We start from the raw sequence: 12,940 nt of genomic DNA, 5'->3' as shown, positions 1-12,940 counted from the left end.
CATGTTGATTCATACTTGGTAGCAGCACAGGTCAATGGCCTTTATGATGCCAAGGAGAACACCATGCCTCTGTATCTAGAGCAGGCGAAAAAGCTCATCGAGCAATTTGACTTCTTCAGAATCATACATATTCCACGCAGTGAAAACAAGTCTGCTGACGCGCTGAGTAAGATGGCATCAACCAGCTTCGATCACTTTGGCAAAGATGTCAGGGTAGAAGTAATGAGCAACCCGTCGGTGGGAGCGAAGTCTGTCCTTGTAATTCATACAACCCCTTCATCATGGATAACTCCAATAATGGAATTCTTGAAGGAGGGAAAGGTACCGGACGATCGCGCACAGGCGAGGAAGATAAGACACAAGTCGCAGAACTATGAACTGCTTGATGGTACATTATATCGACGCTCTTATCTTGGACCGCTCATGAAATGCCTAGATGCTGAGGAAGCAAGCTATGTGATCAGAGAGATACACGAAGGAATCTGTGGAATACATGCTGGCCCGCGCATGGTGGTTGCCAAGGCAATGAGCGCAGGTTACTATTGGCCAGGCATGTACTTGGACGCTTTAAAAGAGATCCAAAAATGCAAAGCATGTCAGAGCTATGCGCCAAACACCATGCGGCCAAAGAACAACTTGATTCCGGTGAACTCCGCATGGCCTTTCCACAAATGGGTAATCGATATTGTGGGTCCCCTACCGCAAGCGCAAGGGCGAGTAAAATTTTTGGTAGTGGCAGTAGACTATTTCACAAAATGGGTTGAAGCCAAGCCACTAGCAAAAATCACAGCCGAGGCGATGAAGCAATTTATCTGGGGCCACATCATATGCCGTTTTGGCCTGCCCATGGAAATTGTGAGCGACAATGGCAAACAATTCACCGACAGGAAGATATCCAGCTGGCTCAAGGAATTGCGCATCAACCAAATCTTCACTTCAGTATACCACCCTCAGGGGAATGGCCAAGTGGAGCGCGCGAACCAAAGCTTGCTAAATGGGCTGAAGAAAAGGTTGGAGGGAGAATCCCATTCATGGGTCGAGGAGCTACCTAATGTCCTGTGGGCGCACAGGATATTAAGCAAAACCAGCAATGGCGAATCCCCGTTCAGCCTAACCTATGGAACGGAGGCTATGATTCCAGCAGAAATTGGATGCCCATCCCATAGAGTGCTCATGATGAGTAAGATTGATAACGAGCGCGAAAGAAGGTTGGATCTCAACTTACTTGAAGGGCGCAGAGAAGCGGCTATCATCAGTGAAGCCAAATACAAGAAAAAACTAGAAAAGTATTACAATCAGCGCGTGAAAGAATGCCACTTCAAGAAGAATGATTTTGTCCTTCGAAACAATGAAGCTAGCCGCGCGATACCCCCGGGAAAGATGTCCCCCAATTGGGAGGGACCTTATCAAGTCTCGGAAGAATTGGGAAAAGGCGCATACGCTTTAAAAGATTTGAATGGAAAGAAGATCCCGCGCGCATGGAACGCAGCACAGCTTAGAAAATGTTTCATGTAAAAATTGTCAAGTTTGTAATCAAGGCTTTTTAAGCCATTATGAATAATGATACGCGCTATCTTCTCTTAATGTGTGTTCTATTACCTTTTGCATACATGTTTCACACTTCCCTTTATTAATTTTGAGCAATATGACAACATTGCATTGACATCAAAACAAAAATAAAACGAAGTAAAACATACATGCTCGAGCTTCAAGCTCAAACGCGTTAACGAGTTTTAACTCTAAAACGTCAGGGCCTTAGCCCAATAATATGAGCCTTAGCTCAGGGCCTTAGCCCAATAATACGAGCCTTAGCTCAAATCACTCACAAGATCCATCCTACATGCTGCGCAGCTAGACCATAAAAATACCTAAGCACAACTAAGGCAAAGCACATGCCATAACATAGTTGTTAAGGTCTCAGGTCGAGGTCGCGCATGGAATTGTAATGGATATCAGAGTAACACATACTGACACGTAAAGGCTAAAAAACTCATAATTCCCTATAATAAATGCGCGATAACGTCGCGCAAAAGAGGAATAATGAAACGCCAAGGCACGTGTCAACATAGTCAGGATATTGCAAAATCACTTAAAATATGACAAGGATTAAGTAAAATAATTTCTTTACAACCTTGTTCTTATTTCAACGTGCAAGCATATCTTATATTCAACAAGCAAACATGCAATATAAAGAGATGAATGGGGAATGCGCAAGATGCGAATAAGGGAAAAACAAAATTTCATTCCAACACATAGAAGGTTACAAATTTACAAAATGATAAGATACAAACTGCAAATAAAAAAAAAACATGAAGGGCTTCTCAAGTCTCTATGTCGACGTCAGCCTCTTCATCGCCCTCATCATTACCTCCCTCAGCATCTGGCGCAGCCCGCTCCTCGTCATCTCCAAACTTGCCATAGTATTTATAACCATCATAAGATAAAACTTGTGGAAACCATATGTCTCAAAATAAAAGTTGTAGCGGTGCATTTGAAGTAACTAACGAAACATGAAATGGAAGTTTGTGGTTTTTCTTAACGCAGCAAGAACTGCATGAGTTATAAAATAAGAAATAGATAAAACAAGGGAAGATAAATATTGTAACACTTGTGAATGTGGGTGTCCAAGACAATGATGTCATACACAAGGTTGAATTTGGCGAAGCTCAGAGATTATGTATTTAGTTGTTCCCCGAAGGAGGGGAGGGGGGAGTGGCAATCCCTGATAATAAAACTAAGAGAGATAAAATGGAATAGTATATTTTTATTATTATCAAGACATAAATGGTATATGGAGATAATATTACGGGAGATGGAGGGAACACATAAGACATTATGTAAGACTAAAGAAACGTCAAAATAAAGTGTTAAAGGGCTAACATGAGTAATTATATTAAGGGACAGAGCATCACCAATGACTAGTTATTCGGTGTCATCGTATGGGGCAAGAGACAAAGTATTGAGATCGTTGGTAATATGGAGAGAAGCACCACTATCAAAAAGCCATGGTCGGTTGTCATTATTATTAACGGCCGGGGCTTGCATCATATTTGCTTGTGGTGGTTTGGTTTGTGTACATACCAACGGTTGTTAGAAGCCATCGTTGGTGTATATGGAAAACCGAAAATGTGTATCCAAATATAGAACAACTGAATATTCAAAATATGCTATTAATTGCTAATATAATGTACATTTGTGTTCACTATTTGCTCTCTATTGCTTTGAATTTGTATCTTCAGCAATTGTCACTATAGTGTCAAGGTTAATGTTTTTAAACTGAAGGTCACATCGATTTTGGAAAGAAAAAAGATTTGAATAATTGATATTGGTAATGGTTTTGAAAATTGATGAATTAACTAGTTGATGTTGGGCCGCACATTGTGTCGGACACTTAAGAAACATTATGTAGCACTGTAAAAGTATTAACGAGCGCAAGTTATCATACTTAAAACTTGTGGATTGTTTGTGTGTGTAATCTAATGGATTTTTGTGGGTTGCCACATTGAGAAGTAGTATGGTTGATTGTGTAGTGTGACTTAATAAAACTTGAGGTTAAGGTTATCCTATTAAAAAGTTTTTAGGTTGATTGTGTAACATGTTAATAGTTTGTATATGAGAAAAGGTGGTGCGAGACTATAAGGTTGATTGTGTAACTTAATAAAGCTGTGAAAGTTAGCATATGAAAAACGGTGAAGGTGGCCACCGAAATTGATTTAGGATATATGTTAAAATTTTTGTTTTGTTATTTTTTTCAATTTTTAATATTGTTGGGCGACATGAAATCATTTTTATCTACATATTGTTTTTTCTTCTATTTTATTCCCAAACTTAGCCTTTTTTTTATATTTGTTTTTAATACTTCTAACTTTCACTTGTTCGATGATAACACTCATAATTTTTGATTTGTTACCCACCACTTTCAACTTTCACCCTATTTATTTTTGGCACTCCCGAACTTAACGAACCATAACTCCATTTGTTTTCTTTCTGACGTGGAATTTTTATTAATAAAAAGCAGGTTGTGGGTCTCATACCATCTTCTTTCTTCAACATAAAACCTCAACAACCTCCATTTCCGGCGGCCTCTTTTTTTCCGACGACCTCGTTTTTCTGACAATGAAGATGGTGCAGAGGTGTAGAAAGATGATGGAGATCATGGAGATTGTGCATCGGTAGAGAGACGATGAAGATGGTGCTCGCCGGAAACCTGCAACTCGGTAGAGATTCCGAAAGGTGGTTGGGTGCGACGTTGGTGGTGGCGGAGGGTGGCTGGAGGTTATGGTTTTTGTGGCGGTGGCAGTGAAATGATGGATATGGTGCTCGTCAAAACCTGAAACTCGTTTTTCCGACGAGCAAAGGATTCCGACGACGTTGATGGTGTTGGTGGGTGGAGATTGTGGTCACTTTGGGCGATGGAGTGGTGGCAGTGAACGGCGGACGGTGGAATGTGGCGGGTTTTTGAGATCTAGGGTTTTGAATTGTTAAAGATGGGTAATATGTTGGGGGTGTTTGGGATTCTTTAATTTACCTCTTTATAACTTTTCATTAAGTTAATAAGTTACAACATTGTAACTTATAAAACTTTTCCTCTCACAATACAAGCAATCCTAAACACCTTATTACTTTACAAAAAATTAATAAGTTATAAGTTGGTGAAAATAAGCAAATCCCAAACAACTTCGTAATATGTTGAAAAAAGAAGATGAAGTGGAAACCACAACCTACTTTTTATTAATAAAAAATTCCACATCAGCAAGAAAACTAACGAAGTTATGGTTCGTTAAGTTCGGGAGTGCAAGAAACGAATAGGGTGAAAGTTGGGAGTGATGAGAAACAAATTAAAAGTTGGGATTATTATTATCCAACGAGTGTAAATAAAAAGTATTAAAAACCGATATCTCTATTTTTTTTACAAGTTACATGTGGTAAATACAATTTATGACCAGATTGTATTGAGGGTAATTATATTTTCATTAATGTATAGCCTTTAAGACGCCAAACCATATAAAAATATACTAAACTAGTTTCTCTACCCGGTGCGTTGCGCTGGGACAGCTGGCAAAGCCCCAATGTTAAATCTCGGGTGTTGGTTAAACTCGTGCGTTGGTTAAACCCGAGCGTTACTACGATGAGTTAACACGAATTCGGTCGGTACCAGCTGCATTTGCTACGGTATAGAATTTGAGCGTTAAAACCCAAAAAATTAATTCGCCAAATTAACATATAAAACATTAATATATAAGAAAACACAAATATTGAAAATGATGTTTATTTGGTTGGCAAATCCTATCGGTGGTAAAAGGCAAGCGGTGTCGATCACAAGCATTGAGGTGGTAACTTGCCACGAATTCGGTCGGTTTTAATTACGTACGTTTTGATACTGGAACTAAAAAATGAAAAAATATATATAAAAATTGAGGTGGACCAACAACCAAATTTTATTTATTTATTTTGGGGAGGGGGGTAAAATTGCGCATTGGTAAACCCGAGCGATGTCGATCATGGGCTTTAAATAAGGTCGCGGGTCTGTGCGAACTCAGGCGGTTTCTTTCAGGTTTGCTATGGTACCGAAACTAAAACAAAAATAATTGACGTTTGGTCGGTTTCTATTACGTTAATTATGGTTATTGAACTAAATAAATAAATAACAAAAACTCACCGATCAATACGGTGCCGTAAAGTGGCCCGATAAGCCACTTACGGCACCAAAGTTTGTATTTATATATATTAGTAATAACTATTTAGTTATAAATTCTAAAATGTATCAACTAAGTACTCACGAGTAGTTTAACGCCAGTAAACTTATCAAAAAGTATCTAAAAAATATGATTTTTTTTTAAATTTCAATGAGACTGTTTGCAAATTAATGAGCATAAAACCCCGTTATATAATTTACAAACAGTCTATGCTTGTGTTTTGAGGTGGTGAACAACTCATGACTAAGTAGTTTGTCGGAACATCATCGTTTTCTTTATAGTTATTTAGTGTTTATGTTTCCGATAAAATATGACGTTTCTGATGTTAAATAATTACTATTACTAATATATACAATTGACAACTTTGGTGTCGCAAGTATCCTATTGGGTTACTTGGTGGCACTCTAGTGGTCAATGGTATTTTGTTTTTTTAATTTCAGTAACGTAACAAACATAATGAAAACCGACCAAATGTCGATTTTTTTTGTTTTAATTATGGCACCGTAATCAACGTTACGGAAACCGACCAAATTCGTGTAGACTTACCGCATTTTGTTTTAGTTCCTCTACCTAATGAACGTAACGAAAACCAACCGAATGCCAATTTCTACTTTTTATTAGATCCAGTACCATAACGAACGTGACAAAGACTAAGGGAATGTACGTATACTTACCGCCTCAACGCTCCGGTTCTACCGACTGACGTCACCCCATTGGTCCACCTCAGTTTGTATATTTTTTTTTGTTTTAGTTCCAATACCATAAAGAACGCAATTGAAACCGGCCGAATTCCCAACTATTTACCGCCTCAATTCAAGGATCTACAACGCTTGGGTTTTATCGCTGCCCAGGTTTTACCGACCAGCCCCGACGCAATACGCCGGTATAACACTAGTTTAGTATAAACCTAGAATTACGTTGAATATATTATGGTCGCTAGTTTAGTTACTGCGCCCGAGTCATAAAATAATAAAAATAAATAACTAAAGCTACATAATAATAATAATAATAATAATAATAATAATAATAAATTAAACTTTAAACATTGCACCAACGTACAAGTAAAGTTGAATTGAAAAAAATAAATTTAGAAAAATAAAACGTTGGTGGAAAACCATCACAAGAGATTAAAAAGACACTTAAAATTAATAATTTAGCTTAACAAAAATCATTAGAATCATTTCCAATGTGGTGTAGTGGTAGAAAATTTAAGTTTATTGACTGAGACGCATGTTTAAACCCCACATAGACAACATTTTGGGGGTATGTACGACTTAATGAAGGATTACTAAGATCTTTGTGATCTCCATTACGATCCTGAGGCGTCCAGATTTTACCATCAGTGGGCCTTCGAGCTAGGGGGTTTTTCCCGGAACTAAAGATAATTTGGAGACACTTAAGAGCTCCGTACGGCTGGTTTGGGCTAGCTGACAGTGACATTTTACCATCGGGGTCACCCTATATACGGAGTACATAGGTAATTCTATATTTATTAGCCATTAAAGAAAATCAATAAAATAAGCTAAGGGAAAATTCCCAAAATAAGCTTTTGGGGGAGAGAAGTTATCAAATTAGGTCAAAAAATTTCAAACTTCTATATCTAATCCTATGAAATCTATCGGCGTCGTGAGATTGGGATTCCCGCTTATGGATTTCAACCTCCAATACGATAGTGACACGTGGAAAGGCCTTCGAGCTAGCGGGTTTTTCCCGAAACTAAAGATAATTTGGAAGCACTTAAGAGCTCCGTACGGCTTGTTTCGGCTAGCTGGCAGTGACCTTTTACCATCGGGGTCACCCTATACACGGAGTACATAGGTAATTCTATATTTATTAGCCGTTAAATAAAATCATTAAAATAAATTAAGGGAAAATTCCCAAAATAGGCTTTTGGGGGAGAGAAGTTATCAAAATAGGCCAAAAATTCCAAACTTCTATATCTAATCCTATGAAATCCATCGGCGTCGTGAGATTGGGATTCCCGCTTATGGATTTCAACCTCCAATACGATAGTGACACGTGGAAAGGCCTTCACCTACCCCGATGATTTTACATGCAAATCCGTCTGAACCGATTAATTTAACATGAAAATCATCTGTCCCAAAACCATTAAATAAGCATTTTTAACTAATATTTTCTCGACATTTGTCAATAGTTTATAAATGGTCAGACTAAACGCACCCCCTACTAACCATACATCCCCCCTCCCCCCTTCTGGGGAACTTTCATTTCTCTTTAACATTTTTAATTGACATGTTAGTCTCTTTTTATATTATTATAATTCTCTCAAAATATTAAATAAAAAACTATTAAGTTCTTACTTTTGTTTTTTATAGTTTTTTATATAGTTTTGTTATTGATTTTATTATTTTATTTCTTTAAGATCTTATTAAAAGTTTGTTTAATTTTTTTATATGTATAAAAAAGTTTTGTATGTTTTCTCTAGCAACTTTTTTATTTTTTTAATAAATTGTATTCAAAACAACTCGATTTTTTTTGTTAGGTTTGGATACATGAGAAAAGAGTCAACTTGTTTATCAAGTTGTATGTTATATAACCCTTTTATTTATACAAAATATTATGATTTTTTTATAAAATAATGTAAACTATCTCTTAAATTAAAAAAAAATGCTCTTCAAACAGATTAAAGCAGGTATTGAAAAATCAACATTTTTTAAAACAAGAAGACAACGTTTTTTAGATAAGAAAAAAAAACCTTTTCTTAAGTAAGAAAAAATATGTTTTTTTAAAAGCTTTTAAATATACATAAAAGATAAACGGAAAAAAAATTGTTAAATAAAAATAGAAAAATGTTTTTTTATAAAAATAATAGTGATAATAAAAGATAACAAAATGACAAAATAAACAAACGTCTAGATCGTATTAATGTAAAACTTGAGGGAGGGGTATGTTTAGTAAAAATGGATGGGATGGAGGTACATTTAATTTTTTTATTAATGTTTTGATAGAGAAAATATTAATTAAATCCACTTAATTAATTAAAAAGTTTTGTATGTTTTCTCTATCGATTTTTTTTATATAAAATGTATTCAAATATCAAAACAATTTGATTCTTTTTTTGTTATTAAACATATTTTTTTCTAGAAACACTATTTTAATAAATATTTTACTAACTGCATCATTCTAGGTAAACAATTTAATCTAACAATTGAAAATTTTGTTTTTTACTTAAATGTATTAATGATTAATCTTCACTAACATTTATTATATTGTTTGAGAAAATAAAAACATTAATTAAGTCTACTTACTGTTTTCTTCTTTCAAAATAGTTATATTTTATTTACATATATACTTTTTTAATAAAAAAAACTATTTTGATAAGTATTTTTCACTAACTATGCCATCTTAAATGTTTGGAAAATAGTTTTTATTGGTCATAACTATTGTCTTTTGGTCATTGTCGGTTCCAACTAACGAATTGGTCACTGATGGTCCCAACTTTTAATGTATTTGTTCCTAACGTTCCGCGGCTAACAAAATCCTAACGCCGTTAGTTTCAGGTCGCCGGAAAAACGTTTTTGGCCGGGAAAGTCAATTTTTTGCCGGAAAACACCAACTGAACGCCGCCACCACCACCAATGACTCACCGCCAACCAACCACCATCACTCAAGCACCATCAGCTGATTCCGACGATGGTTCCAGGGTTCCGTCGACCTCAATAATTGGGGCTTTTACTATAAAAAGGTTACTAAAGGTACGACACAAAGTTACTATAATGTTTGAGACAAAATTGTTGAGTTTTCGGGAAAAAATGTGTGTTTTCCGGCCAAAAACGTTTTTCGGCGACCTAAAACTAACAACGTTAGAATTCTGTTAGTCACGAACCGTTAGGAACAAATACATTAAAAGTTGGGACCGTCAGCAGCCAATTTGTTAGGTGGGACTAGCAGTGACCAAAAGACGATAGTTGGGACCAATAAAAATCAATTTTCCTAAATGTTTCAATAATAAATGTTTGTTGTGCTTTAACTATTAAAACATTAATTAAATATATTTCTTCTTTATTTTTTTTCCTTCTAAACAAGGTTTATTTTATTAAACATGTTTTTTTCTTGAAACACTATTTTAATAAATCTTTACTAACAGCGTCCTTCTAGGTAACAATTAATTTAATCTAACAATTGAAAATTTTGTTTTTTAGTTAAATGCATTAATGATTAAGCTTCACTAACATTTATGTTTGCCAACTAGAAAACGAATTGTTTTTGTTTTTTTTTGTTAGAATTGTGATATATAACAAGAATCATGTTATATCTAATTTTGTGTATATTATATGATTGATGTACCGTATATTGTAGTCAAACTTTGGTCCTCTTGTGTATACATATGTCTATATATACTGTGTTATGATCAATGAATCAACAAGGTAATAATTACTCTACTTTTAGATTTACTAAAACATGAAGCAGGCTTCTTCGAAGATGGGGTTTTTAGTCACAATATTTTTTTTTTCATATCAGGTATTAATCTTTAAAATGTTGCCATTTAAATTTTTTTTCCAATATGTCTAATTCCAAGCTTAATGAATAATGATGAAATATGTATTACAGGTCTGCAAATGTCATGTGTTTTCTCTAAGAAAGAATTGATGGCGAACCCGTCAACACGTGCACTTATAATAACAATGGCAATATCAACATCAAGCGTGAGGTTTCCCATTGTAATAACGATCTTGATTGCAGTAAACTTTGTAGTACTGGCCACGGATCTTGTTACAAGGGTCATTGCTCATGTTATAACCTGTCACCGCAAGAACTATCCAAAAACAATGGGGACATGAACAGCAAGCGTGAGGTTCCCCATTGTAATAACGATCTTGATTGCAGTAAACTGTGTAGTACTGGCCACAGATCTTGTTACAAGGGTCATTGCTCCTGTTATAACCTGTCACCGCAAGAACTACACAAAATCAACGGGGACATGAACAGCAAGCATGAGGTTCCCCATTGTAATAACGATCTTGATTGCAGTAAACTTTGTAGTACTGGCCATGGAACATGTGTCAAGGGTCATTGTTTCTGTTACAACCTGTCACCGCAAGAACTATCCAAAAACAATGGGGACATGAACAGCAAGCGTGAGGTTCCCCATTGTAATAACGATCTTGATTGCAGTAAACTTTGTAGTACTGGCCACGAATCTTGTTACAAGGGTCATTGCTCCTGTTATAACCTATCACCGCGAGAACTATCCAAAAACAATTGGAACATGAACAACAAGCGTGAGGTTCCCCATTGTAATAACAATCTTGATTGCAGTAAACTTTGTAGTACTGGCCACGGATCTTGTTACAAGGGTCATTGCTCCTGTTATAATCTGTCACCGCAAGAACTATCCAAAAACAACGGAGACATGAACAGCAAGCGTGAGGTTCCCCATTGTAATAACGATCTTGATTGCAGTAAACTTTGTAGTACTGGCCACGGATCATGTTTCAATGGTCATTGCTCCTGTTACAACCGAAAAAATTATTTATCTTTATTAATATTCTTGAATAATATTTTCAATATAATATTGTTTTCCGTTGGTTCATCGTTGTTGAAAGACTTCCCATGTAGATTGGACAATTATTACATACAAATCAGATTAATAATTGTAAGTGGCCTAATATTGAAATTGACAACCAATCGCTCTACAAGTTTATGATGATATGGAAAAATAGCTATAAAAAATTTGAACGTCTGATAATAAGACTATGGGTAGTAGAACGTTTTCCTCCCATTCAAAAAGTTTTTAAAGCATCGGGAGCACCACCCCCAGGCGTCTAAAGAACTCCAATCTCTTAGTGTTTTAGCCGTTGTATATTATATATATCATAACAGCAAAATTCGGTCATCTAAAAACTCCAATCCCTTAGTGTTATACCGTTATATGCTATATAATTAACTAGATGAGTTATGATTTAGAGGTAAACCTTTTTCCGATATAATGCCACCGGTCAAAGAAAAACTATCAAAAAGAATTTAAAGATATGCCCCTGGTTATTACTTGTGTCGTTGCATTGAACCTAACCATAAATTTAGATGGGGTGGAAACTTTACATGCATTTAAACTTGCGTAATACTTTGGCTAATGAAAATAGTAGCGAATGTCGGTAATTGTTAAATGAATGAATACATGCATTTTTAGTTTTTTTGGTTCAATTTTTGCAATATTTTGGTTCTGTAATAATTTCTACTTGTATTGCAAACTAGTGTTTTACCCGGCGTGTTCCGTCGGAGCAGGTCGTTAAACCCTAGCGTTGAGTCGGTAAGTCGACGCGAATTCAGTTATTTTTTGTTACATGCATTATTAACCGGAACTAAAACCAGAATATTTGACGTTTATTTAGTCGGTAAACCCAGGCGATGGTAAAACTCAAGCATTGTCGGTTTCGGGCATTGAGGCGGTAAGTCGACACGAATTCGGTTGGTAAACTCGGATGTTGGTAAAAGCCGAGCGTAGAGGCCGGTAGTGAGTCTACGTGATTCGGTCGGTTTCCTTCATATTCGTTACTGTACTGGAATTAAAACAAACAAATATACACAAAATTGACATTTGGATGGTGAATTCGGTCGGTATTCGTCATGTTCATTACTGTATCGGTTTTTAAACAAACAAAAAAACACAAAAATACCGCTCGATCGAATTCTGTTACATTCGTTATAGTACCATAAATTAAAAGAAATATTAAAGACCAATATGGTGCTGTCAAGAGGCCCAATCGAAACTTAGCGACACAAAATCCTTAATTTTATATAGTAAAATAAAATACTTGTCCATTTTTGTTTGTTTGTAATATACATCCATTAAATAAAAAGATATGCTAAATATTTAATACGTATTAATGGCCATTCTAATTTTCTTTTTAATAATTTTACAGTGATATTAATCTGCATTTATGACTTTTTATCATATTTTTGTAAGAGAAAATTTCAAAAATGAAATATTCCACTTTTTTCCTCTAAATTTTGAAATTCCAAAAATGTCCCCGTCTAACTCATCTTTGACGATGTATTAGGAACTCTAACGCATCTTTGACGACGTGTTTGTAAAACACATCGTCAAAGATGTGTTAGACTTCCTAACACATACTTAAAGATGAGTTAGAAGGAGACATTTTTTTAGAATTCTAAAATTTAGGAGACAAAAGTGGTATCTCTTTTCAAATTAGGTCTATTTTAAGAATTTGGGAAAATTTCCAAAATAGTCTTTTAATAATGAGAGATTCTAAATCTGTCCC

The sequence above is a fragment of the Bidens hawaiensis genome, unplaced genomic scaffold, assembly GCF_021521415.1.
Source record: "Bidens hawaiensis isolate Kalapana, Puna unplaced genomic scaffold, B.hawaiensis_p1.1 tig00016461_1, whole genome shotgun sequence".
Lineage (NCBI taxonomy): Eukaryota > Viridiplantae > Streptophyta > Magnoliopsida > Asterales > Asteraceae > Bidens > Bidens hawaiensis.
Note: the sequence above shows the minus strand (reverse complement) of the source record.